The 27,657-nt window shown below is 42.6% G+C and overlaps 1 long non-coding RNA gene across 2 annotated transcripts; it reads right to left on the reverse strand.

Moving 5' to 3' along the window:
• Positions 1–574: 574 nt before the first annotated feature.
• On the reverse strand, positions 575–9,282 carry LOC146177225 (uncharacterized). 2 transcript variants are annotated; one of them, XR_014701010.1, is made up of 5 exons: positions 8,860–9,282; positions 7,570–7,703; positions 3,991–4,148; positions 2,925–3,079; positions 575–688 (listed from the first exon to the last, which is right to left on the reverse strand). It is a non-coding gene; the product is annotated as an uncharacterized LOC146177225 (long non-coding RNA). The 2 variants fall into 2 exon arrangements; XR_014701009.1 differs by having other exon boundaries at positions 7,570–7,706; positions 8,860–9,281.
• Positions 9,283–27,657: the final 18,375 nt, after the last annotated feature.

The following is a 27,657-nucleotide window of genomic DNA, read 5'->3' on the forward strand; positions in this document are numbered from 1 at the left end:
GCACCAGACTAATACACCGCAGGGGGCACCTGTTAAAGCAGGTGTTTGTGTGTTCTGTGCGGCACCACGGACTCCGAGCACCCACGCTTAGCCGTGCGTGGCATCATCGTCTTTGGGGAAAAGGGGATCCTGGTAGTTGAGCACATGCCGAGTGTTAGAACCTTCAAGTCCCCTCGGCGGAGGCAACCCTTACAAAAATGTCTATGATCACTTTATGCGATGTCTTTAGACAATATGATCATAGAAGCTATCGACCATCAAAAGAAAGTCTTTAGAACACGTATGATCTATGTATGATCTCCCTTCCGACAATTGGCCACCGTGATTGAATAGAATGTATTTACATAGAATGTATTTATACCTCCTGTGATTAGCCTATTGATAGCGTATATATACACTGTAACGACTGTGTTACGATAATTGGCCACCGTTATTTTAAAGAATCGTGTTCATACAAAGTATTATCTTGCGTTATGCAAACTATATTTGAAGTGTGCAATAATAATGTGTATTTTACTCACTGATCACAAGCGTGTAATATTTCGTGAAAAGTGAGTGTAGTGAAAGAAACATGCAAATTCATACCTTCATTTATTGCACAAACCCTTGACACAGAAACACTTGGTTTCCGATGGCAACGACATTGTGTGTTTGATGTAGCGCCATATCAAATTTATCATGGTGTCACCTAGAAAAGAAATATACATGCTCAAAATTTCTCTGCCAATTTCACACGCGTTGTGCTAGCATCACACACATCTCTTTTCACTAAGATGCCTCTTTTTCCTCAAAATATGCTAACAGGTTTCCAACCGCTTTCTGTAGAAACTATACTGCAAAACACCCTCAAGAGATAGAGACTAATGCTGTGTTTAGTTGTATTCCTATTGATCCTCTATATCATTCGACATTAGTTTATCACAATAGGGGCCCAGGAAACAAAGGAGTGAAATTTACACGCCAGTATGCTTGGTCATCAGATAAACTCTCTCCTCTGCCATTTGCTACATCAAGCAAATACACATGTTGAACAAAACTTGAAGTTGGGCTAGATGGTGCATTGTAACTTGACAAGATAAAGCGCACGGGAAGACGCACACAAGAGAAGAAGACACAGGACACGCGCTAACTCACATCTGGCTTATTTGCAGCAATAACAGCAAATATATGCTGAAAAGGGGTCATGCGCAGTACATAACGATCACATAAAGACAGAGAAAAATATAAGGAATACTACAAAACATGATCAAGGAATATCACAATACCCGATCAAGAACACTGATCTCTGCCTTCCAGAGCCGCACCGACGTATCGCTGACACACCTATCTCCCCTTTTCCCGATATGGAATGCCTCCAAAAGCTCACGCGCTGTCTTATCACGGCCTCTGCCCAGAATCTTAATGTCAGCCAGTCGCGGCTCGCACGCAGTGCAGTTCGCGCAATGCGCTGCCAAATTTGTCCCTCCACTCCTTAAAGCCCGCAAATGATCCCCTGCTCGATCATTAATACAGCGCCCGGTCTGGCCAATGTAGGCCTTCCCACAGGTCAGCGGGATCTCATATACGACCCCCATGCAGCAGTCGACAAACCGCTTAGAATGTTTTTTCTCACAACCGCTCGATTTTCCAACACGCGAAATGCGTGAGCAAAGCTCCGTCATCTTCTTCGGAGCGAACACCACCAGCACGCCATGCCTGTTCGCCACTTTCTTCACGTGGTGCGCAACCTTATGCATATACGGTACCACAACAGGTTTGGCCGTATTTCTCACCGGAGCAGTTTTCTTCCCAAACATGGCTCGCTTGGTTTTGGGAAGAAAACTGTTTCGGTGAGAAATACGGCCAAACCTGTTGTGGTACCGTATATGCATAAGGTTGCGCACTATGTGAAGAAAGTGGCGAACAGACATGGCATGCCGGTGGTGTTCTCCGCTCCGAAGAAGATGGCGGAGCTTTGCTCACGCATTTCGCGTGTTGGAAAACCGAGCGGTTGTGAGAAAAAACATTCTAAGCGGTTTGTCGACTGCTGCATGGGGGTCGTATATGAGATCCCGCTGACCTGTGGGAAGGCCTACATTGGCCATACCGGGCGCTGTATTAACGATCGAGCAGGGGATCATTTGCGGGCTTTAAGGAGTGGAGAGACAAATTTGGCAACGCATTGCGCGAACTGCACTGCGTGCGGGCCGCGACTGGCTGACATTAAGATTCTGAACAGAGGCCGTGATAAGACAGCGCGTGAGCTTTTGGAGGCATTCCATATCGGGAAAGGGGGAGATAGGTGTGTCAGCGATACGTCGGTGCGGCTCTGGAAGGCAGAGATCAGTTTTCTTGATCGGGTTTTGTGATATTCCTTGATCATGTTTTGTAATATTCCTTATATTTTTTCTCTGTCTTTATGTGATTGTTATGTACTGTGCATTGTTATGTACTGTGCAAATAAACCAGATGTGAGTTAGCGCGTGTCCTGTGTCTTCTTCTCTTGTGTGTGTCTTCCCGTGCGCTTTATCTTCAGTCAAGTTACACATGTTGAGCGGCAACGTATCAGTACGTATACATACATTTTGGTGCATGCTACCAGCAAGTGATGCCACTATGCCTGTTTGCTCCCATTTTTCCTGAGTGATGCCTATGTTAGCCATAGCAGATAACACACACACCTAAGTAATTACTGAAGGAGACCAGCTACACCAAGCACCTAGGTGAATACAAGAGCAAAAATAGGGAATGATGAAGTATATTATAGTTGCCCTACAATATGCAGTCACACATACTTTTTGCTGCATATGCAGGTAACAAGTTTCAATGGTGTATTCCCAGACAGTAAGAAAATAAGAAAGTGCCACTCATGCCCATCTTTTCCTTTCAAGAGCTTGTCACCAAGGTAAAATCTTTATCACATATGAAAGCAAAATTTAAAATACCTTTCTTTTATAAGAAGTCCACATGGATGCTAAAGAAACTACGCTGCTATGTCCCACTGCTACTTGTCCCGGAAGTCAGGTTGCCTTGTTACTTGTCGGCACAGACCATGGCAACAGGGTGTCTCCAGTTATGGTCGAATGAAGCAACAAGAGGCCTGCATATACATATGAGAACACTAGTCAGAACAGCACGAAGATTTTTTGAATAATAAAGGAAAAGTCAAATGCACAAGTAAAAGAAACATAGGAGAAGTATTTCATATGGCTCCTGAGTGACAGTATGGAAAGCCCAGAATTGGAAACGCAATGCTCCACTGAGGAAAATTACACAATCATAAAATACATAAATACATAATAATCTAGGTAATCTCGGGAATAGTGGCAAGTCTTATGTAGGCACTATCTTTTGGAGATACGTGGAAAGACAAGTCAGATGGGGTGGTAAAAAATGACTGGTTTGGTTTATGTGGTTTAACATCTCAAAGCAACCCAGGCTATGAGAGATGCTGTATGGGAGGACTTCAGAGCGTTCGACGAGCTGGGGCTCTTTAACGTGCACTGACATCGCACAGGACGTGAATGCCTTTTTGCTTCAATTTTGGGCTTACTGCTGAACTGGTCGTACTCAAAATAGGTTGGCGCTACTTTTATTTAAATTTAGACAAGGTCCTTTTGAGGATACAAGACTTGCATGTGTCCCAGACACATTCAGGGAGACATGCTAGCCCTGTACAAAGGCTTAAAACGTGGAGAGCTTGTCTCATTAAAACCCACCCGGCCCCGCATTATCACCTTTTAGTACCTAGTATTGCCTGCTTTGGCTCGTCAATAGTAGGCTACCGACAATAGGAGCTAAATTATTTCATCCTTAAAAAATCATGCAGCTTACTGCTGGAATATGCAGTCACACATAATTTTTGCTACATATGCAGTTAACAAGTCGTAATAGTGTATTCCCGAGAGTAAGAAATCAAGAAAGTGCCATTCATGTCCATCCTTTCCTTCAAGAGCTTGTCACCAAGGTAAAATCTTGATCACATATGAAAGTCAAATATAGAAGAAATACCTGTCTTTTATAAGAAATCCACATGGATGCTGAAGAAACCATGCAGCTACGTCCCACTGCTACTTGTCCCGGAAGTCAGGTTGCCTAGTTTTTACTTGTCGGCACAGACCACGGCAACAGGGAGTCTCCAGATATGGCTCAATGAAGCATCAAGAGGACTGCATATGCATACGAGAACACTAGTCAGAACAGCAGGAAGAAAGTTATTTTGAATAATAAAAAAAGGAAAAGTCAAATGCACAAGTAACAGAAACAAGGAATACTTCATATGTTGCTAAGTAACAGCATAAAAACAGCACAGAATTAGAAATACAATGCTCCACAGAGGCAAACTACAGTAAAATGCTTGTGCACAAAATTCTCTTCTAGAGTGGAAGATTCAGTGATATATGCAAGGGGTTACGTGTATCTATTGTGCATGCATACGGTACTATAGGAATACATTACTGTCTGGGAAGTCAACCTTCACACCACCAGGTATCAAACTATTTCAGAAGTTTCTGAAAGATTTCTATGCAATAACAGGAAGATCTTTCACTATCAAACACAGTTCCAAACAACACTAAAATCTAATGAGCCCATGTATGTTTCTCTTAAAAATGTGCGGACGAAGGAAATGTAGTTGCTGCTCCTTTTATTTATTTACTTGTAACTAATACTGCATCATTTCCAGCTATAGCATGCGTGAACACAATGCAAACAAACAATAGAGGTGAGCAAGCTTATCTAAAGATTTAGAATGACTTTTTGTAATAAAATGAACAGAAATCATTTAACTAGCCATGTACAGGAGACAATGCATGTACTAAAGCAGAGCTGCACAGATTTAAGAGCCTTAAAAGCTCTAGCAAAACACCCTTCTTGTCACTGTTGCCTTTTCACAAACACTACAGGCTGGCCGAGAGCTAGTTTTGATACAATACCTCTAATTATCGCATTCAAACTGATCACTTTTTCAAATACATTGATAAACACAGGTACACATGGCTGAGCTTTCAAAACATCATCTGTTGGACAAAACCCTCATTATACTCTTGGATAGGTGTGATAATAAAGATCATCATGGCGAACAGCCATTCGGCGCTTCCATGCGCTATGCAAGCTTAATAGCCTTATCATATCTTACAAAACACTGTTGTAATTTTCAACACCTGAGAACCAAATTCCATGGGGGTTTAAAAGGACATCTTTGAGCAAAGTTCACTGTAGGATATTGCCCCCAAAAAACCCAATCACAACAATCTATAAACACATGTTCAACAGCCTCCGACTTTCTGCACAAAATACAGTTCACACCCCATGGCAGAAAGATCTCTCTCTGCCATCTATGTTTATCCAGGCATAACCCAAACTTGCAATTTAAAAAAGAAGATTTTTAGCATGCTGTAAAGGCATTCGTTTTACATGTTAGGATGCATTATTATTTGATAAACACAAAAGGGCCGCCACACTGATACTTCCCTTCGTCTTGCTGCTCACCCCTTCAGTAACAAACCCCCTCTTGTTTGCAGAACTCAAAAACACACAAAACAATTAAACAAAAAATGTTCTCCAACAGATAAATACCAACATATTACTTTTGTGATTGCTAGTAACTATTTGGCTCTAGGGTTAACGATGCATTTATTTAGGTTGTGAATAAAATGAGTTCGGAAGTTCATTGCAAATCTTGGTGACTAGCAAAAAAGTAAATATTTGTGTATATGTTGCTTTGAGCAAAGTAAATGTTCTCATTTAGTCACAGAAAAACAGAATACCACTTGAACGAACGTCACTTCGACGATGTATTCAGTTGTACGAACTTTATTAAATCCCCCCACTGAAGCTCTATTGAACACTATGCAAACACACTTCATTTTAACAAACGTCAGTTATTGCTCATTTCAGTTCAACGAACATTTTCTGCGGTGCTATCCTGTGTCTTCAAAATCATACTGAGCACTTAAAAAAGCACAGTCCGCACTCTTTGTAGCATATTTTCATGTTAGGAACCACTCTTCATTATCGCGTGAAGAAAAGTGGCCGTTATTTAGCTTTAAAGTGAATTGGCTGTCTAAACTAGCTTGTGACCAGATGAATCCATAGCTGTCTTTGCACGCTTAATTAGCTGTACAGTCATAGCCAGTCAAAGCCAGATCTTCAGCCCTACTAGGCCCTTTAGCTCCAAGAATTGCGAATGTGTGCATTTTGGTTAACCATGATCGCTTGGAGAAAATGAGCCTTTTCTCCTCAGCAGGCCGTTGTGATAGGCAAGATTCTCAGGAGCTTGCACAGTAATCGAGTTAAAAACCACTGTAGTCCTTTCAAAAGTGCTGCAAAAGGTTACGCATTCTTCACTTGCAAATCAGCGCAATGACAAATAAATGGGCCCAGATAAGATTTGAACAACCTAAAAATCTGTGACAGATTTTCTCTTCTTGGGCTCCAAGATTACCTCGGAAGGAGACTGCAGCCATGAAATTAGGAGACGCCTGCTTCTGGGAAAGAGAGCAATGGTTAGCCTTGACCGCCTAGTAAACAGCGGAGACATTAGTCTGCCAACCAAGATCCGTATAACTCGTGCTATGGTCTTTCCAGTTGTGATGTATGGATGCGAGAGTTGAACTGTGAAAAAGGCTGACCGCCGAATAATTGACGCGCTTGAATTGTGGTGCTGGCGAAGACTCTTGAGAGTTCCTTGGACTGCCAGAAGATCAGATCAGTCGATATTATCCACCATAAACCCTGACTGCTCATTGGAGGGTCAAATTCTAAAGTTAAAGCTTAGCTACTTTGGTCATCTGATGAGAAGAGAGGAGTCGCTGGAGAAAGATCTGATGTTGGGAAAGGTTGAGAGTCGCCGGAGAAGGGGTAGGCAGCGAACGCAATGGTTAGATGGCATCCTCGAGGCACTGCAGATGAAGTTATGTGATGTTAGGAAGATAGAGACCGGAAAGCGTGGCGTGACAGTTTCCATAGGGTCATGAAGAGTCGGACACGACTGAACGACTGAATTGAATATTTCTTGAAGCTAATGGAAACAATCTTCCACGCATTTATTTCAGTCCAATAAACTTTCATTTCAACAAACTTTTTCCTAAGGTCCCTTGAACTTTGCTCAAGTGAAGCATCACTGTATGTGTACATATGCTGAGGCAGTCTAAATAAACAGTAACTGAATGTCAGCATGAACATGCACACATATGCACAGTGCAGTCAGCTATATTATGAAACTATGTCAATGAGCTATTAAAACGCAGGTTTACTCAATTTTGCCTCAACTAGAAATAGTAGGTACTACTGCAATGAAACAGCTAAGTATATCTCCTGTTTTAAAGCTCTGAAGAGGCCACAAAAATTTTCTTTAGTGCAGACTATGAGCAAGATTCACCAACATGTCAGTCTTGCGCTAAATACACAGCAAGAATCCTATAACAATACCGAGCTGGTTTCAAGCTTTGCTTTAATGAAGCCTGTTACACATCCGCCCTTTATACTCTCAAAAGAAAACAATAAATGCAAGAAAGCATGAACCAGTAAAAAGTTTACAGTTATAAAGCATACACATGAATGCAAAAAACATCAGCATGTGATACTTACCAATTCAATGTCTCCTTTACAGGAAGGATGCTTTAGGGCAGGGCACCCATGGCTGATAGAATAAACTGCCTCAACAGATTCATGATGCTGTCTGCTTCATATTCAGGCAGCACACCCTCGATGGCAGATGAAATCTGCTGCAAAAGCAGTGTGACAATACAATTGCATCAGCTGGATTGCAAGCATTATTGCCAAACAAGCCGTAAACACAGTAAAAGAAAGACTTCATTAAATCCATGCTTCGCAAATCCATAACATACCATTACTTTCCCTATACTACTAAAGAAAAACTGTCTCAGAAAATGAATTCCTAGCAGCTCTAGGTCACATGCCATAAGTTACCAAAAAACTCGATCCTATCATCTGTTTCAATTCTGACCCTTGTCAGCAATGTCAAACATTAATAAACGAAGAACTTCCATAGTTGAAATTCACTTTTCAAAATATGCTGTTTCTCTGTGAAGCTTAAAGGTTCTTAGAAATTAAACAAAACAGAAGACTAAGTTTGAAAGCTCTAACCACTTACTTCACAGCCAATTGTTAGTTTGACCCACATAACTTGCCACGCCTCCGTAAAAAAAAAACGAAGAAAACCGTTGGGACTTAAATAAACAATACGTACTGACCTACTGAGGATACAAATATAACTGTTACTGTGTTGGAGTCTGCGAATTGTTATGAATAAAACGATATATCAACCTTCCCTCCCCCCCCCCCCCAATCTGTGCCTACTCGAAAGGAAAGCTTAAAATACAGTATAATTTTACGCGCAAAAGTCGTTGCTTATGGACAATTCCTATCAACCTCGAATTACCGGCTCTATGTGCAAATAGCTCAGCAAAGAAACCCTATAAATAAAAAAGATAGGTAGCGAGCGATCGCACACATCTGATGGAAGATAAAAGTAGCGTCTACATCGCTTTCACGCAGTACAAGGCCTCTCTCAATATTTGAAGCTGACAGTTATGGCTGCGAGGCAAAGCGGTTGTTTACGTTTGAATAATTGGTAATAACTCCGCAAAAACAAACGCCTTAACTATCTGAACTTTGTTGCAAAATGATCGGAAAGAGGCCGCGGACCATCGAGGATCACTTTTTAGAACTTAACTAGGTGCTAAAAAGGCTAAACGATGAAAAATCTTCCTAGCAAATTGGTCGTGCTGTGTGCAGCAAATTAAAAAATGGGTAAACGCGTGTAAGTTAAAAACCGCTCAGTTCAGAAACATAAAATTTTCCGTGAGTATGCGCCAAGGGTTTATAAAAAAGGATTGAAAACATTTGGCAACTTACATTGAAGATTTCTGGCAGAAAGAAGTATTTTTTTCCGTGCTCGACGTCGCCAAACGCCGCCTACCCGAGAAGTTTTTTTGCAGGTCGTCTGGGTCTTCGGTGCGCGATCACGTGACACAATCACGTGACGCATGCCTCTATTTTTGCAGGAATTCTGAGAGCAATCACGTGACACATGGGTGCCGTAGCCAAGCCGTAGTCTCGGCGTCCGCTCACGCGTGTATCGTGGAGTTCTCATTTTTTGTTTGTTTTTTTAGTCGCGCTGCCGCGCCAAGGTCGCCGCGCTGCTCAGACGAAAGGCGGGAAGCGTGGAATGCCGAGCGAGCTCCGGTTCTGTGCGAACGCAATCTTTTGCTTTCGTTCTTTTTCTTCCGGTGGTTTTGTGGGGTGGCTGGTATTCGAGGCGACGCAGAGACTCGGAGTTGCGAGCCCGCTTCTTCACAGCGCGCTGCATGGATCGTGTGTTTGCGTTCCTCATTGTAATGAAAACTTGAGTTCTGACCGTATGCGGGGCCACACATATTGAGTACCTGCGCATAAGTTATTTGCACACACGCCCGCTCACACACATGCAGATTTACAGTGGCAGAAAAGATATAGCTCTCAAGACTGAGAGCATTATCCATTTATGCTAATTAAACACGAAAAACTGATTGCTGATTTGGTTACTTTTACTCGGAGACAGCTTCGTGAATATTTTGTGAAACTTTGAAGCCATCCTTTTCGCTGTATTGATGACATCACTGCGGTATTACAATGAAATTGCGCTGTTATTCGGTAAACACATATCTATTTTCCTTTTTTTTACTTTTGGTGCTGTTCATCTCTGTAATGCCTGCAATGTTTATGCCTGCAATGTTTATGCCTGTAATGTGTTCCATGTAAACTCTCAAGCAGTGTGCAACTGCTTTCTCGCTGAGGAGCCCCCCCCCCTCCCCCGTCCTCGGATTTGAAAATAAGGTTGATTGATTGAGTGATAATTTGATTGATTGATTGATTGATTGATTGATTGAAGGGCGCGTAAATGTTAACGTAGCAGTCAAATCGCCAGCGCTACCTAGCTGCCGATCCTTGGTTCGATCGGCAGCTACCAAACTTTAAAAAAATAAACTAAAGGAAGAAAGCGTGCAACGTCTGCTCTGTGATTTGCCGAGGGCAGCTCCAAGCCGTCACAGGTTTGATACCATGCTGTCTACGTTGGCAAGCCTGCCCGCTTCTCCTTTCACACCTTCCGCACTTCAAGGAGGAGGGGGGGGGTGAAGAATGCGTGCTTGCGTGCGTGCGTGCTACTGTGTGCTTTGCTCGTAGGACGGCTAGACGCTCCCCCTCCTCCAGTTCGAAGGCGCGCGCTCCGATGGTCAAGCGCCTCCTTGCATCCTCCCCGCGCATTGGATTTGAGACACCTTGCAACCACCCTCTCGAGAGGGTGGCTGCAGCTAGAGCTAGCATAACGTTTTTAATGGATCACAACACACGGAAGGATGAATATGTTCAGCTACAGCTGGTTCATATTCCGTGGTTCTGCATGTTAATTGCAGTTAATTGTGCCGTAAGGGCGCTTAATTTATGCACAGAGCAAGGTCAGTGCTGCGGACCGCAGGTTGCGCGGTGATATAGTTCACCAGGCTGAATGAGCGCGATGCGAAGGCAGAGAGCGAATATACGTGTTTCTGCGGGCGCATTCTATGCTGTTATGTGTGCTAGTTCGCCCACACCGCCCCCTTCTCTGCGCCTTCCCTCTTCCGCTCTCTTTTCTTACCATTAGCGCGCCTCCCTTCTCTACCCTTGCCCTTTGCACGCACCTCACCCAGACACCACCTCCAGCAAAAACATAACAAACAAAAGTAGAACCTGTAGAGCACTCGCTCGGTTGACGCACATGCCCAAAGGCTGCTGTGTGGTCTCGGATAACCTCCGCGAGCGAAACATACGATGCACGCGGTCAGGAACAGTATGGCCGCTGCTTTGCCGAGAGCTGTGGCGCAGAAGTGAATAAGACAATTGCTAACATATTGAGCGCGGCGCTAGAAAATGTCGGCGACGCGGACGCCGATTTGTTTCCATAAGTTGTGGCAGGGGCGTAGCGTGAACAGTGGGGTGGCTCGACGGCGTCTGGGAGCACAGTTCTAATCCCGATCGTGTCGTTATAAAAGAAAAAAAAAAGGAGAAGTTCATTTTTTTTTTCTGGTGAAAGTTTTGTCTTCGTCAGGGAAAAGCACTCTCCATTTTCCAGTAATTTCGGCGCGTGAAAAGAGAAGGGGGCGGGGGGGGGGGGGAGCTCGTTCGGTATTTTACTAAACATGTGCATATACTCAATAGTTGTGTGTATACCATCAAATAATGCTAAAGTCCCGCCCATACAGCTTCTGGGCTACGTGGATCCGAGCGTCCAGGGCGTGCGCCTCTTGGAGAGCATCGCGCGATGTAACCCAACACCACACAGCGCACATTCGCCATCGTAAAGTTGGCGGCGCGGTGGCTGACGCCGTGCTGTCCGCGTTTACCTTCCATTTGTGATGTTTTAGTCTTTAATGGTGCGAGCGAGCTCGATAACAGGACTCAGTGCGTCCTTAACAAGAGCGGACGCTTGGCGAAGAAATGCGCGATGAAGAAAGAGTGAAATTGTAACCAGTTAAATTTTTCAAAATATAAACTTATACGTTTTTATCAATGATTCTTGCAAATTGGTCGTATCAATTGTCTTTTTCCATTTCTTTTTTTAACAGATGTTACTCATAATAAAAATAAAAAAAGTAATTCAAATATGATTTGCAATGAACAGCATGCACTCGGTCAGTTAATTGGGACTATATACTTTCGATCTGAACATTTTTTCTGACATGCCAAATTGCTTCAATATATTGCAATAGCTGTGTATGAGTGGTATAACCAGACATAATTGTCGAGGGCGTTTTACGGCATCGATAAAAAAATTGCAAAAAAAGGCAAAAAAAAAGGGGTTCAAAAACTTTAGGAAGGTGTTTTGACCTCGAAACATAGCCCTGGTTACGCCCCTGCTGTATATTGACAGGTGTATATACAGAGAAGTATAGTCGCCTAACAACTTGCTATGTACTAACTTTATATGAACTGATCTAAATACACAAAAGTAACCGTGTATGAACTTCGTATTTACACATCTCCATAGAGATTAAAAGTACGTACAATATTGATAGAGTCAATAAGGTGTTAATACAAATTCTAAAGACTGTTGACGACCATTTTTGTAAGGGAACACACCACTTTGGCCCCCGCTTCCTATAGGCGGCACCTCCGGGCTGACCCGACCGGGTGAAATCGGCAGTCGCCTTTTCCTATTCTCCCCTGCCTCTTACAGCTTTCCTATCATCTTTCTCACAACTCTCCTGTATTCTATTCCCTTCTCGATTTTTTTTCCTTCTTTTCCTGGGGCTAGAGTTAACCTTGTGTGGCTAGCCACCCTGCGTTATGCCATACTTGGTTATAGTCGGGGTGTACACCTGGAGTGGGCAGGACTGCTTTGCAAGTTCCAGTTCCCTCGTTGGGCACCGTGGTGGGGGGCCGCCACCCCGGGCGAACAAAAAAAAAACTCACCGTATGGCTACTTCTTTGCTCTCCAATGATCGTTCCCGAAAAAGGAGATGGACTGATGAAACTGCAAAATTCTTTTTAAAGAATGCAGACCGATTCCCACGCTTCCGCGTGGTGCACAATGAAGACCCGCAAAAAACAGCTAGGCAAATCGTTGTGACCAACACATTGACTGAAGCGATAGGCCAAGGATACAATGTCAAAAACTTTCCGAATGGCGGCCTTCTCTTAGAAATTATGTATTATAACCAGCATGAAAACCTCTCAGCAATGACCAGCTTTGGGGAATGCCCAGACAAACACCAAACACCGCTCTCTAAACATGGTGAGGGGGTAATTTCAGATGACGAACTAAAGTACCTAAGTTAAGAAGAACTCCTCGAAAGACTAAGAGAACAAAATGGCATCAATGTGTTCAGAATTAAAATCATACATGATAACAAAGAGATACCGACCAGGTACATAGTCCTTACCTTTGAATCGAGCACACTGCAAGAGGCTGTGGAGGTAGGGTACACAAAGATAAAACTGAAACGGTGCATACCTAACCCACGTCGCTGTTTCAAGTGCCAAGTGCCAAGCGGCCAAACGTATGGCCACGGCTCAGATTTGCCGAGACCAACTTACATGCCTGAAGTGTGCCTCCCACGAGCATCCCGCTGAGAACTGTGGATCCGAAATGCATCTTTGTATCAACTGTGAGACAGCCATGCTGCTTATTCACGCACCGGTCCAACATGGAAACAAGAGAAAGATATCATCACACTAAAAGTCAAAGAAACCCTAACTTACAGGGAAGCACGTAAGAAACTTGCATCCACTCACACTTCAACTTATTCTGTAGTGACGCAAAAGGGGGCGGCGTCACAGCAGTCTTTGGAACCTGCCCAGGCGACACATGATGCTCCTGAGGCAGGGACCTCTGCGTCCCCGGTGGAAGTAGCTAGGGCTGCTCCACCACCCCCAAAGCAGGCTTCGCGGACCCCTAGGTCAGCCGGCCCCAAGGTCTCTCCAATAACGGCGAGATCTAACACAAATGGGTCTGTGCAGTCTGCAAAATCCTCCAGCACGTCCGAGGACGCAATAGACACAACAAACGACGATCGTCCGGGACCATCAACATCTTACAGGCGACGGAATTCCTTGGAGCGAACTAGAAAAGAAAAGGCCCGAATCACTGGGCCAGAAAAAACTTAGTCTCTCTACCTTCCTCATATAAAGAGGGCTTTCCTAGTCCAGTGGAACTGTAGAAGATGTTTAAGAAACTACAGTGATATAAAAGACATCCTTGTTTTATACTTACCTGCAGCTCTGTGCGTTTAGGAAACCAATCTCGGTGCGCAGCATACAAACATACTCAAACAATATAAAATTTTCTGACGCGACCGAGAGCCTGTCAGCAGGCTCTCGGGTGGTGTTGCTAAAATTGTAAGAAATGATATTGCAGCTAGTGGATACAAATTTAAAATAATCACAGTTTGCTGCGTGCATGTTGAGCCACATCGAAATATAGCTCTCAATGATTTAGAAGACCTTATAAAGCAACTACCAGAACCTTTGGTGGTAGTTGGTGATTTTATTGCACAATCTCCTTTTTGCGAAAGCGAGAAAATTGATGCGCGAGGCCTAATTATTGAAGATTTTATTCTATCTAACAACATTTGCTTGCTAAACGCGGGTGACCCTACCTACTGCGCTCCGAGCCCGGGAAAGATGAGTGTTTTAGACCTATCTTTTTGTTCACCTTCTATTTTTAATGATATTAAATGGGAATTTTTTGAGAATTCATATGGGAGTGATCCCCTGCCAATACTAATCCACATGTCATCATCACGAAAAATCATCCCAAGCAAACCGCGAAGATGGAAGCTCCATTTAGCCGACAGGCGACTTTTCCAGTCCAAAGCCAGTCTGGAAGAAGTGTTTTCAGAGGCGCTCACTGTAAATGAATGAAATGAAAGATTTACAAATTGTATAATACATGCAGCAAAATTAGCTATTCCACAATCTTCGGGAGTTGTGCATCGCAATAACAAAGCATGGTATACGCAAGAGTGCCGGGATGCAAAAAAGAAACAAAATAAGGCCTGGGGAACTTTCCGCAGGTACCCAACCCAAAGAAACCTTACAGCATTTAAGAAGGCAAGATCAGAAGCACGATTTATTCGTCGGAAACTGAAAAACAAAATGTGCTGTCAATAAATAGCTCAGTAAAGTTCAAAAAAATGTGGGAGCAAGTTCACAAACTAGATGGAAGCTACTCTCCATTTACTATTCCTATATTGACAGCCCCCTATACTCAATCAACTCTAGAAGAACAGGCAGACATATAAGGAAGACATTGTTCTGCAGTATCTAGCTCCTCATGCTACACTGACACTTTCTTAAGGTACAAAAATGTGGCTAAAATACAAACACTTCCCACAAGTGTGCAAGGAAAATGAAAATTATAATGGTTTAATTACGCTCCAAGAAATACATACAGTACTCTCTGCCGGAAAACAGACTACACCAGGGGCTGATGAAGTGCATTACGAAATGCTAGCGCACCTCTCTGAAAATGCTATAAAGCACTCCTTGAATTTTTTAATGCAATATGGGTTTTAGGAAAGCTGCCAGAAGCATGGAAAAAGCCATTATTGTCCCATTGCTTAAAACCAGGTAAACCGTCAACCTTTACCTGCAGTTATCGGCCCATAGCTTTGACAAGTTTTCTTGCAAAAAGCTTTGAAAGAATCACGCGAACGGCTCGACATTCATCAATGTGGGTTCAAAAAATCTCCCTCGACAACTGACTATTTAGTTCGCCTCGAAAACATCATCCGGGAGGCATTTGTACACCGACAACATTGTCTTGCCATCTTTTTTGATCTTGACAAGGCATACGATACCACTTAGAGGTATGGGATTTTTCGCGACCTAGCAGAGCTAGGCATACATGGTAGAATGTTGAACTGCCTTAAACATTTCATGTCTAACCGCTCTTTTCAGGTACGCCTAGGTGAAACACTCTCGAGGAGCTTTGTTCAAGAAAATTGGGAATCCTAAGGGCTGTATTATAAGCACAACCCTTTTTGTTGTGAACATAAATTCAATTAGTAAAACAATTCCAAAATCTCTTATGTATTCAGTTTATGTTGATGATCTCCAGACAGCTTCTACATCCTCCAATATTAAAACATGTCAGCGACAAATACACTCAACTATAAACAAGTTAACAACGTGGGCAGATAAAAATGGATTCCAGTTTCCCCCACAGAAAACTGTGGCAGTTGTTTTGAAGAAAACGAGGTATACAGACCGACACCCCCCCCCCCCCCCCCCTTATACCTCAAAGAAAATATTTTGCCTTTAAAAAATGAACATAAATTGTTAGGTATAACTTTTGATAAAAAAAAACTAACATTTCTGCCTCACATAAATAACCTTAAAAGGAAGCTTCTAAGTCCCTCAACATAATCAAAGTTCTCTCAAGGAAGCACTGGGGATCCGATCGAACATGCCTTTTACACATCTACCGCTCTGTTGTACGCTCCAGTTGTATTGTATGTGGCTCTGAGAGGTCATCATATCTAAAGCGATTAGACCCAATACATAGCCTCGGCTTACATCTTTCTAGTGATGCATACAGAACATCCCCCATTAAAAGCATCTATATGGAAACAAATGAACCACCCCTTGCAGACAAGAGGTGGATGCTTACATGTGCATACATACTAAAAATAAGATTTTTACCAAAGTATCTCTGTTTCCTCTTAGTTAGAAAGCGCTCTTCCAGAACACTGTTCATAAACAAACCCCATTGAATTAGGCCTTTACTACTCCGCTTTGAAGAAATATGTCAAGATTTAGAATACTGGATGCACTACCAAATGTAGCCCAGAGACAGTATTAATTTCCCCCCTGGTACAGCCTTCCCTCTACATGTGACCTCACACTGACAGTCGTCCGAAAAAATCAAACAGCACACAAACACATATTACAAGAATTCCTAGCATTACGAGAGACGTATATGAACTTCACGAATTTTTCACAGATGGATCAAAAACAGCAAATTATGTTGGATGTTATGTTGCGCAAGGCAACAGGAAAAAAGTTGTAAGGCTACCTAAAAGTGCCTGCATATTTACTGCAGAATGTTACGCTCTCTATCTAGCTGTAAATAAAATTATGCAACAGAACTGTGAAAAGAACATAACCTATACCGATTCTTTAAGTTTGCTTACGGCATTACATTATAAAAATGCAGTTCAGCCTATAGTAGGAAACATCATTCACTGCATAGAAGAAATCGCAATGCAAGGCCAAACCATAATATTTTGCTGGGCTCCTAGCCATGTTGGGATAGATGGTAACGAAATAGCCGACTCATGTGCTGCACAAGCTCGAAATAAGGAAATAAAAAAATTCACATCCCCTAGAAGGATTGTATCCGGTTAGTACAAAAAAAACTTGAAAGGGAAATTGCAGAATAAATGAAATAATGAAGAGCAAAATAAGCTACACACAGTAAAACGCATATTAGGAGAATGGACGTCATGTACACAGAAGAACCGCTTCAGTGAGGTGCTTCTGTGCCGTCTTCGAATTTGACATACACACTTGACACAATTTCTTGCTGAGAAAAGAGCAAAAAACATTATGCGAAAAATGTGTAGGTGAGCTCACTGTGAACCACATTTTGATCTTGTGCTCAGAACTTGAACAGTTAAAAAAATATTTTACTCCATTTTATAATGAACGCATCCCATTCCACCCTTGCTTACTGTTAGGAGACAACACATTTGTTGAAATTTCATCTGTTGTTGGTTTTCTTAAAGAGTTAGGGATTCTAAATAAGCTGTAATTCCCTAAACACTTTTCATTTTCACTCATAAAGAAGCTCAACAACCTCGTGTTTAGCGCATGGTGGCCTTAATTGCATATGTGCCAAAAACCCCAACCCAACACAACACAACCCAACGTACCAGACTAATAGATAAAACCGAAACTGTACAATTTCGTTCAGTTCATTCAGAACAGCCAATGTAACACAAATGAAAACCATATTAAACTTATCACTACTATCAACGCGAAGAAAAATACCTAGCTTATGTTTATTTCATAAAATTTACTATCGTAACCCTGTTATTTCTGCTATCTGGATCCATCAGCTCTATTTCCTTTCGTTTGGTTTGTGGGGTTTAACGTCCCAAAGCAACCCAGGCTATGAGAGACGCCGTAGTGGAGGACTCCGGAAATTTCGACCACCTGGGGTTCTTTAACGTGCACTGACATCGTACAACACACGGGCGCCTTGCTTTCCGCCTCTATCGAAAAGCGGCCGCCGAGGCCGGGATTCGATCCCGCGTCCTTGAGAACAGTAGTCAAGCGCCGTAACCACTGCGCCACCCCGGCGGGGTCTATTTCCTTTCGCCGCGATCAATGAACAAAGTCAGCATACCACACTGCGAAACATCAACGCGACTACAATCATTCTTGTTTCAGACAGGCAACGACTGGAATATCCTACCTTCAACCTACGCATTCATAAATGACAAAGAACATCTCAAAAACGCGAAAACCAGCGTATCACTCTGTGTCTACACCGAATTTATTTTCGTCTATGTGTTGCTTGATTATTTTGTTGCTTTGTTTTATTCTTTGCACCCTATTGCAACTCATTGGTGGCGTTGTTTATTTTTGTTATCTTTCTATTGTAATTTTTCTTCTTCGCAGCCGAAATGTTATTTTGCTCATTGTTCTCATTGCTTAATCTTGTTGCTGTAAATGTTTGCCCCTCCCCTCTGAAATGTATATGTAAATATACCTTGAGTGAAAAATAAATATTTCAATAAATAAATAAAAATATTTCTGTAATGTCTTTCTTTTGTATCCCTGTTTAGAGCTGCTGTGTTTTAGATACAGCTTTAAAAATTTCGTTTGTTCGTTTTGTGGGGTTTAACGTCCCAAAGCGACTCAGGCTATGAGAGACGCCGTAGTTATGGACTCCGGAAATTTCGACCACATGGAGTTCTTTAGCGTGCGCTGACACCGCACAGCCCATAGGCGCCTTGCTTTTCGCCTCCATTGAAAAGCGGCCGCCGAGGCCGGGATTCGATCCCGCGTCCTTGGGAACAGTAGTGGAGCGCCGTAACCACTGCGCCACCCAAGCGGGACACAGCTTTAAAAGTGTCTATGAGACTAAAATGAAACTGGCTTCATAATGTGTTCTAAACCCGCCATAATACAGAATGTAGAGGTAATTTAGAAAGCGCGATGCAGAGAACACAGGATGGTAACGTCTCAAATTAGTCTAAATATGAAGAGGGAACGAAACTGATTAGTAAGACAGAAGTCCATCAAAGAATTAGCGGTGAGGAGGAATGCAGAAGAGTTAGGCAATTCTCTAGAGAAGATATTCTGCTCTCATTACTCATTACATTTGAGATATCATTACTGAGTGCACTGCAGACGTAGGCGGTAGGGTACTTAGAGAGAATACCTGTAAGCTGTCTAAGGAGACAAAAGATGTGATTAAGAAACGCCAAAATATGAAAGCTTCTAATCCAACAGACCAAATATAATTGGCAGAGATATTAATGAACGCAAAGTGGCCGAGATAAGGAAGTATAACATACAGAAATTTGAGCATGCTGTAAAGAACGGGGGAAACCCTAAAGGGATGAAGAAGAAATTGGGCATAGGTACAAATCAGATGTATGCGCTAAGGGACAAGGCGAGCAATGCCATCACGAATATGGACGAGATAGTCAAAGTAGCTGAAGGCTTCTATACTGATCTTTACAGTAGCCCAAGAAGTAAGGACAATCATAAAATTGGCGATAGGAAATGCAGTCCGAAGGAAATGCACCGGTAACGAAGGACGAAGTTAAGAAAGCATTAGAAACTATGAAAAGGGGGAATGCACCTGGAGATGATCAGGTAATTATAGATTGATTGAAATCCGGGGGATATCGGGCTAAATAACTGGCCACCTACGCAGTGCCTGGCGTCATCGACGGTACCAGAACCATGGAAGAACGCAAACATTAGACTCATTCATAAGAAAGGAGACGCTAAGGACCTTAAAAAATTACAAACAAATCAGCTTACATGCTGTTGCGTAGACGGTACTTACCAAGGTAATCGCTAATAGAAACAGAACAACCTTAGACTGCAACTAGCCAAAGGATCAAGCAGGTTTTCAGAAAGTGTACTCTACTATTGATCGTACCCTTCCCTTAACCATATGATAGAAAAATGCTCGGAATATAATCAGCCCTTATACATTCCATTCATTGATTACGAGAAACCATTTGACTCAGTAGACACCTCTGAGGTCATGCAAGCATTGCAAAAACAGGGTGTAGACGAGTCGTACGTGCAAGTGCTGGAAGATATATATATATTGGCTGCACCGCAACCATAGTTCGGCGTAGAGAAAGTAACAAAATTTCTATAAAGAAAAGTGTTAGAAAAGGAGACACTATATCCCCAGTACTATTCACAGCTTGCTTATAAGAAGTATTCAGAGACTTGTAATGGGAGCAGTTCATCACCTGAGTTATAAGGGCAGATGGAGAATACCTCAGTAATCTGCAATTTGCTGACGACATTGCCTTGCTAAGTAACTCAGGTGATGAACTGCAAATAATGATTGGTGACCTAGACAAGAAACGTAGAGGTAGGCTTGAAAATCAATATGCAGAATACTAAGCTTATGTTCACCAGCATCGGGAAGGAAGAGCAGTTTACGGTAGGTAGCTTAGCATTGGAAGTAGTAGCTCAATAAGTCTACTTAGTAAAGGTGGTAACCGCAGATCCGGGCCATCAAAGAGAATAACAAGGAGAATAACATTGAGATGGAGTGCATTTGGCAAGCACTCGCAGATTATGACTAGCAGCTTAGCGGTATCGCTCAATGTGAAAGTATACAAGAGTTACACTTTAGGTGTACTAACCTATGGACTTGAAACATGAAGGCTAACAACGAGAGTTCTACTTGAGATGAGGACAACGCAGAGGGCTATGGAACGTAAAATGGTAGGGGTAACATTAGGAGATAGGGAACGTGCAGAGTGGATCACAGAAATAACTTAAATTATTGACATTCTAGTGGAAATCCAGAAAAAATGGGCATGGGAAGACATGTAACGCGAAGAGAGGATAACCGATGGTCGCTTATGGTAACAAACTGTATTCCAAGGGAAAGAAAGCCTTCTAGGGGGCGGCAGGAAGTTAGGTGGGCGGGTTAGGTTAAGAAGTTCACAGGGGTCAAGGGGATGCAACTAGTACAACGCCGGGTTAATTGGAGGAATTTAATGTAGGCCTTTGCCCTGCAGGGGTATAGTCAGACCGATGATGATGATGATGTATAGACGCTTTGATCCATATGCTACAGTGAACGTGGTTCCTTTTTTTAGACAAGATTTGACCTTTTGGCTTGAGCACGGGTAGTGCTCGTGACGTAATCAGTTTACCTAATGATGATTGAGAAATGAGCGCTATTTTTAGATCATGTATAAGAGAAACCCACACGTTTGGCTTCTAGTAATGCAGCTCCTGTCATATCATATTGTTCAGATGTTGTCTAACACGTATGCTGTCACGCTCTTTAAATGCAGTGAGAAGAATCAAGTGCATTCTAGACAAGCTAGCGCCGCCTAAATTATGCGAAAGGATATTGCTTCTGTTATAGTTTCTTTTGTGCGGGACTTATTAGCAACTGAATTATTCAGCTGTTTGTAAGTGAATAAACTATCTTGGGGTAAGAATATATGAAAATAAGCTACAATGATATGTTAGAGAGAACATTCATTTATTCTCCCGCAGCCAGCTAGTACGACTGTCTCATGCCACGCATTTCAATCGAACAGATTGATCTATCACCTGTCAGTTTGTGCATTTCGTTGCTGCCATTTTGTGTCTATATGGTTATTTTGTCCTGCATTTCATAATGATCCAAAAATGTGCGATAACAAAACCGAGCTTTCTTTCCCCATCAACAAAGATATCTGAGTGTTGTTGTTTTTTTTTCAGATAATTTTTTGAGGTCTCTGCGGAAGCTTTGTCTTGCTTTCTAAAGCAACGACCTCCCCTTATTTTGATGCGCCGGGAACGACATCAACCAATCTTCTTACTCCCAAGACCGGTAAAGTAATGTAAAAAGAATAGCTTTCTTTGGTCGCTGCCGTTACCTGGCTTTTAATAAATCAACCGATACCTTGTGCTGCCTCAGGGCAGCGCGATAGAACAAGAAAAGGCAACTTGAGGTGGATATGGTATGACATCCAAAGTGCCCGAGACTAAAAGCTGAACTCTGCCGTTTGCCCTGAGACGTTAGTCAGGCAGGTTGCCACGTTCGCGTCTGTTGCGCAACTGCACAGCGTGTCGGAAGAACCAAACCATCGTTGTGAGCAAAATGTAAAAATCATATTTGCATCTTCTTTGTTCTCGGCCTATTGCTAGACTTTTTAATTATTATGAAACACCAACAGGCCCACTTTTCTGTACCGGCTGCGTGAAAACATTGATGTGATTTTAGAGGAAGGACCTGGCATTGCATTGTTGCACTGAGTCAGAATGGAGGCTTGCGCGTGCCTTCTCCCTGCTCAGCTAGCCTGTGCAACCACCTCTTAGCTCTAAGCTGATAATGGCAACGTTCCCATGGACCTCAGTCATAGCACAGAGGAGCGCGAAAATACATATAAATGCGTCTGCAGCACTGACTGTTATGAAAGTTCGACATTTTATAGCTCTGTTCAACAGGTATAACAATAAACAAAAAGGTTCTTGAAAGAACTAGTGCCATGAACCTCTTATATACCTGGTTCCGGATGAATGGAATTAGATTCCCAAATCTATCGTCCACGAACGTGACAAATCGAAATTTAGACAGTTAGTATAAGCTCAGTTTGGTTAGTTTAAATAAAGAGTATTTTGTTTTCAGCGTTTATTCACTACTGCGCTCTAGCTTCAAACTGAACTTTGGTTGGTTAGTATTCTTTATTTATTTACGTACTACCTTTTATTGTGTGTCTGCACACTACTTTGTCCGTATTGTGTTCGATAAAATACAGAAAATATATGTAAGCATATGCTGCCCTGAATGCTGCTGTTGTTTTGCGTGTTGTTTTTTATATTGTCCAAATTTTACAGATCACTAGAATTCCCCAAAGCTACCTTGAATGTTTCGTTCGTTTTTCATTTTATAAAAATATATGACCATGAACATTATTCCTGCTTCTCCCCCTTATGTAATGGCCTCCTCAGGGCCACATGCTTCATAATTGATGACGATGATGCTTGTAGTGACAGTGATAGTACGCGCAGTATTGGTATAATAAAGGTAGTCCTAATTAACATACATACATGCATACCGCCCTAAAATTATTGACACCAGGATATTCTGAAATGACAATTCGTATACCTACCGGAAGAAACCAGGTTCTATCCCTGCCACTACGCCCGCGCTTTGATGGATGCTGAGAAAAACGTGCCAGTGCACTATTACTGTGCAATTTTAGAGCACGTTAGGGTAATCCAGCTGGTCTGCTGGATTACCCTAACGTCCTCTGCTGGCGGAAATGTTGCGCGCAAACCGATCAATGTCTTCAAAACATTCGTAGTGAAATGACAGCTTACCGTTTATTTACCACATGGTGTAAGATGATGGTGCTAGTGAGAAAAGCGATACGATGACTAGTACGCAGTGGCTGAATGAAGAACGGCTCTTTCACAACGCCGAGGGAGATAATGAGCGCAGGCGACCACCGCGCTATTGCCATCGCAATAATTAGCAAACGGCCCCAGCATACCCTTGCTCGAAAGGAGCGCTTGGAAGCTTAACTCTGTGGTTAGGATAGCTGGGGCTGTTGAATGGCGTTTGTGCTTGCATCACTTGCATTTGGTCACATTGCTTTTGCTTGGGGATCAGCGCTACGACCAGTGAATTCGTTCTTTGTGATCGCGGAATATATAAGTCAATCAGAAGTGCCAAAACCAGCTGTTGATGGTCTTGCATATACTTAAAGCAGCCTCAGAGCGGCTGTTAGAAGTTTCCCGAAGTCCGGGCCATGTTTTTAAGTACCTCTACGATTGGCTTCTTTTTTCTTGGTTGCGGAACCGCCGAAACAATGCTTGTGGCCGTCGACAAGTCATTTCGAAATTGTCAGTGTGTATTCGTTTTGATGATAGCACTGCAGGGCTGTGTGCTCGCAGAAATAGCGTATTCGGAAGCAGAGCGACGAAATCACAGGGCTTGCTGTGACTGAAGTAAAATTTCCTGCTGGTCTAGTTTGTGTCTGGCCTTTTGGGAACAAGTTAGTATGATAGATACAAAACACAAATGAGCTAGACAGGACGGGATGACGAACTACTGGCAACTCATTTGTTTTATTTTAAAGACAGAAATTATATAGTTACACCGTCGCACCCCTTCATAGCTACATTTAACGTAATCAAGATACAGTTATGAAAGCTTCATTCCTAGCCCAGGGCAGGCTAAAATGTATGGAGGCAACCGATGGTTCCTAAAGATCTCAAGCTAAAGATTTCAGATTGTGGTGTAAAGGGCCTAACTAATATCTTGGAAGAGATTAAAAAGGCGATAGCGAGATGAGAATGAACTAAAAACGTTTAAAACTGTAAGAAATAGAACAACGCGTGTAACATCTTAACTTCGGTAATTTCTTCGAGCACTACGAAATTCGTTCAGCAACGTACCAGGTACCAAGGACACAAGGTGTAATTGGTCAATACGATGTGTTTAACAAGATTCCCAAGGCATGATAACTTATGTAAACACACTGAAAAGACAAAGAAATAGAACTAGACAAATATAACAACGTAATAGCTGCGGAAATGATTTCGTCCTCAGAATATATAAAGTACCATGGATCACTAGTACATATTTATTTTACGAGCCAAACCTTTCAAAAAAGCACTAATTCTTAACTCTTATAGACCCGATAGCTCACGCGTTCAAATTTGATGAGCCACTGGTCAACATCTCCGGCGTGAACAACAAAGGAACTGCGACGGCGATACGGCTGCGTGGCATGGTCACCTTGTTGAAAGAGGCACATCACCACAATGGAATTAAGGTACCTTAGCATCTTTTGAGGCTGCTACTATTCCTGCTGAATTGACGCCATGAAAGGGGGCAGGCGAGGAAGGCGACGCCTCCGTAGAAGCTGTAGTGGTTGAAACTGCTTCGTGCGTGCAGTTCTAGAGTGTTTCTAGTGAAAGCCTTAACGAAGAGTGGGGTCTAATCACAGGAGGCATGTCATCCGCGAATCATTTAGGTGGCCAGCATGATAGACACCATATCGTTATTCTGCTTCTTACAAAAGTGTCGCTTACAATACCTAGTTTAACAACAATACAATGAATGGCTGAAACGCTTGAGGGTTTATTTATAATTTTCTATATTTACACAATGTTTTAAAGAAATGCCATAACGGGATAAATAAACTATAATAAATTATCATGTATTCATGCCGGATTGCTTATTTGCGTTATAATCTGATGCAGTTTTCACAGCAAAAGATCCGAGGCAGTGTTCTTCCGTACAACACTCAATCGCAACAGAGAGAAGAGAGCAATGTCACCATCATACACATCTTCCAGCTATCTGCAATCCATCTGCCAAAACAATTCTTGGCTTGAAAAGACAATTTTAATTTTAGACACCAAATTACACTGCCGTCCTGTGGACCAAAGAAAGTCGAATAATCCTACATCCGGCGGGAGTCGGCGGTGGCACGTTGTGCAGACAACTGCTTCCCATGCTATTTATTTGTGCTTCATAGGGCTTCTACAATCGTACCAGGAAATTGCTCTGGACGACACGTGCGGAAGAGCAACGTATCTATAAAGCCTACGAGTGCCGCCAGTCACGAGTGCCGTAGTGACGTCACGTGCTGCCCAGGCTACACAAGCATCCCCACTTCGGATCTGCCATCCAGTCGGTGGTGGCACGTTGTGCAGACAACTGCTTACCATGCTACTTATTTGTGCTCCATAGTTGAGTGCACCTGCATTGTGTTTACCTATACTCGACCAAATTGTCCACTGCTTGCCACTGTCGACTGGTTGCCGTGTGATTTTTGTTGACGATGTCGACTGCCTCTGCTCAAGTCATGAAAGCCATTGAAGATTTCAAACGCTAAATGCGTGTCGAAATACGCTCGATGAATCAGAGCATAACATTTTGTTCTGACGCTGCTGATGATTTCAAAAATGCTCTATCTGAAGTGAAAACTCTGACTGCAGAGGTCAAGAGGACAAACGAGGAATGTGCTGCCTTAAGGCAGGAAAACAAGGACCTAACTGAGAGGCTAACTAAAGCTGAAGGGAGAATTGTTGAACTGGAGCAATACAGCCGGTTGAATAATGTGGAGATAAAGGGCTTGCCACTCACCGCTAAAGACAGAGCGGCTGAAATAGCCTTGCAAATCGCACAAGCCACCAGCATTCCTCTCGACCTTGCAGACATTGACATCGCGGACAGCGTTAAAACCAGAAACAACAAAGACATTAATCTGGTTGTAAGATTCACAACCCGTACAAAAAATAACCAGTTTCTTGAGGCAGCAAAGAAAGCAACCCTGTCAACTACTGATATTGGTTTCACTGCTCCTGCTCAACGAATTTACGTCAACGAAAATTTGGCACCAGACAACAAACGTCTTCTTGGTGCCACTATTGCAAGGAAAGGGGAAGTGTCCTGGAAGTTCGTGTGTACAAAAAACGGTAGCATACTCGCGCGAAAAACAGACTTCTGGTATCGTTCGGATTAACAGTCATGACGATTTGCTAAAAATGATGTAAGGCGACGTCAATACTCATCACACTGATGTTGTTCTTGCTTTTTTGACTGAGGAAAATGTATTGAGCTCTGCACCTCTTTTCACACCTTCACAATTTAATAAACATGTTAGCCTAGATGAAAATAAGCAACTCATGTTAATACATTTCAACATGCAATCTGCCATGAACAAAACTGACCAATTGACTCAATTTTTGGCAGGCTTAAGGATATCATTTGATATCATCTGTTTAACCGAAACATGGTATCGTCATGACACCGATGTTCTGCGAATACCGGGGTATAACTCTTTCTATGTTAACCGTGCTACAAAACGTGGGGGAGGCGTTGCGCTGCTAGTGAAAAAAACGTACGCCTGTGAACTTTTATCTGATCACTGCTTCTGTAATGGTGATATCGAAATGCTCACTGTGAAGTCCACCCGTCAAACGTTTTCTGTTCTTTACCGCCCCCCCCCCCCCCCCAGGGAAATTTATCCACGTTTTTTGACCACTTCGAGCACGAATTATTCTTTTTTAACACACAAACCTTTTTTTCCTGTATAGCGAGAGACTTCAACATATATATTAACAGAGCACGTCCAGCACAGCAAAGCATTTCTGTGCTTCTCGGGGCGACTGGATTCCACAACGCTATCAGTAGTCCCACACGCATCACTGCTACCTGTTCTTCGGCGCTAGACCTCATAGTAACAAACAGTCGTAATACACTCTTTTCGGCAGATATCAGTGATCTTTTACCTGTTTTCTTGCGCTTCGACAAACAAATCCGTAAGAAGGCCAACGCACAAGCTCGACGGCAACTTATCTCAAGAAAGGTTTGAACAATTTAGGAGACGCATTGCTTTACTGAACTGGCACCCCGTATACCGAAGAAATACAGCTCAGGGCGTTTACCGCAAATTTCTGCAAATTTTTCTCTTATTGTACAATAACTGCTTCCCTGTGGTTGACATAACGCCATGCAAAAATGCTCGTAAGCCATGGATGAACCGTCGCCTCACGCGACTCGTAAAAAAGAAACAGAAGATGTTTGCTCAGTTCATTAAAACGAGAGATTCGGACGTACTAGCGAGATTTAAATCATTGCGCAATAAGTTGAATTAAGAAATTAGGGTAGCTAGGGCCGCTTACTATAACAACTTGTTTGATATCCAGCTTTCTTGAAATCCCAAAGAAAAATGAAGGCGCTTAAACTTTTTTTTAAATAGAAACACACACAGCCGGAACATAACGAGCCTAATAATAGAAGGTAAAGAAACGTCAGGTTCATGCCTTGCAAACACATTTAATAAATTCTTTTCCGAAGTAGGTTATAGGCAATCTAATGCCGGAATCGCGAATTTCTTAGGCGACAAGATAGAGGCATCTCTCTTCTTAAGACCAACGGACGAAAGTGAAGTTTTTGCAATATGC

This window comes from Amblyomma maculatum, chromosome 10 (genome assembly GCF_055883805.1).
Source record: "Amblyomma maculatum isolate TAMU_Amacu chromosome 10, ASM5588380v1, whole genome shotgun sequence".
Classification (NCBI taxonomy): Eukaryota; Metazoa; Arthropoda; class Arachnida; order Ixodida; family Ixodidae; genus Amblyomma; species Amblyomma maculatum.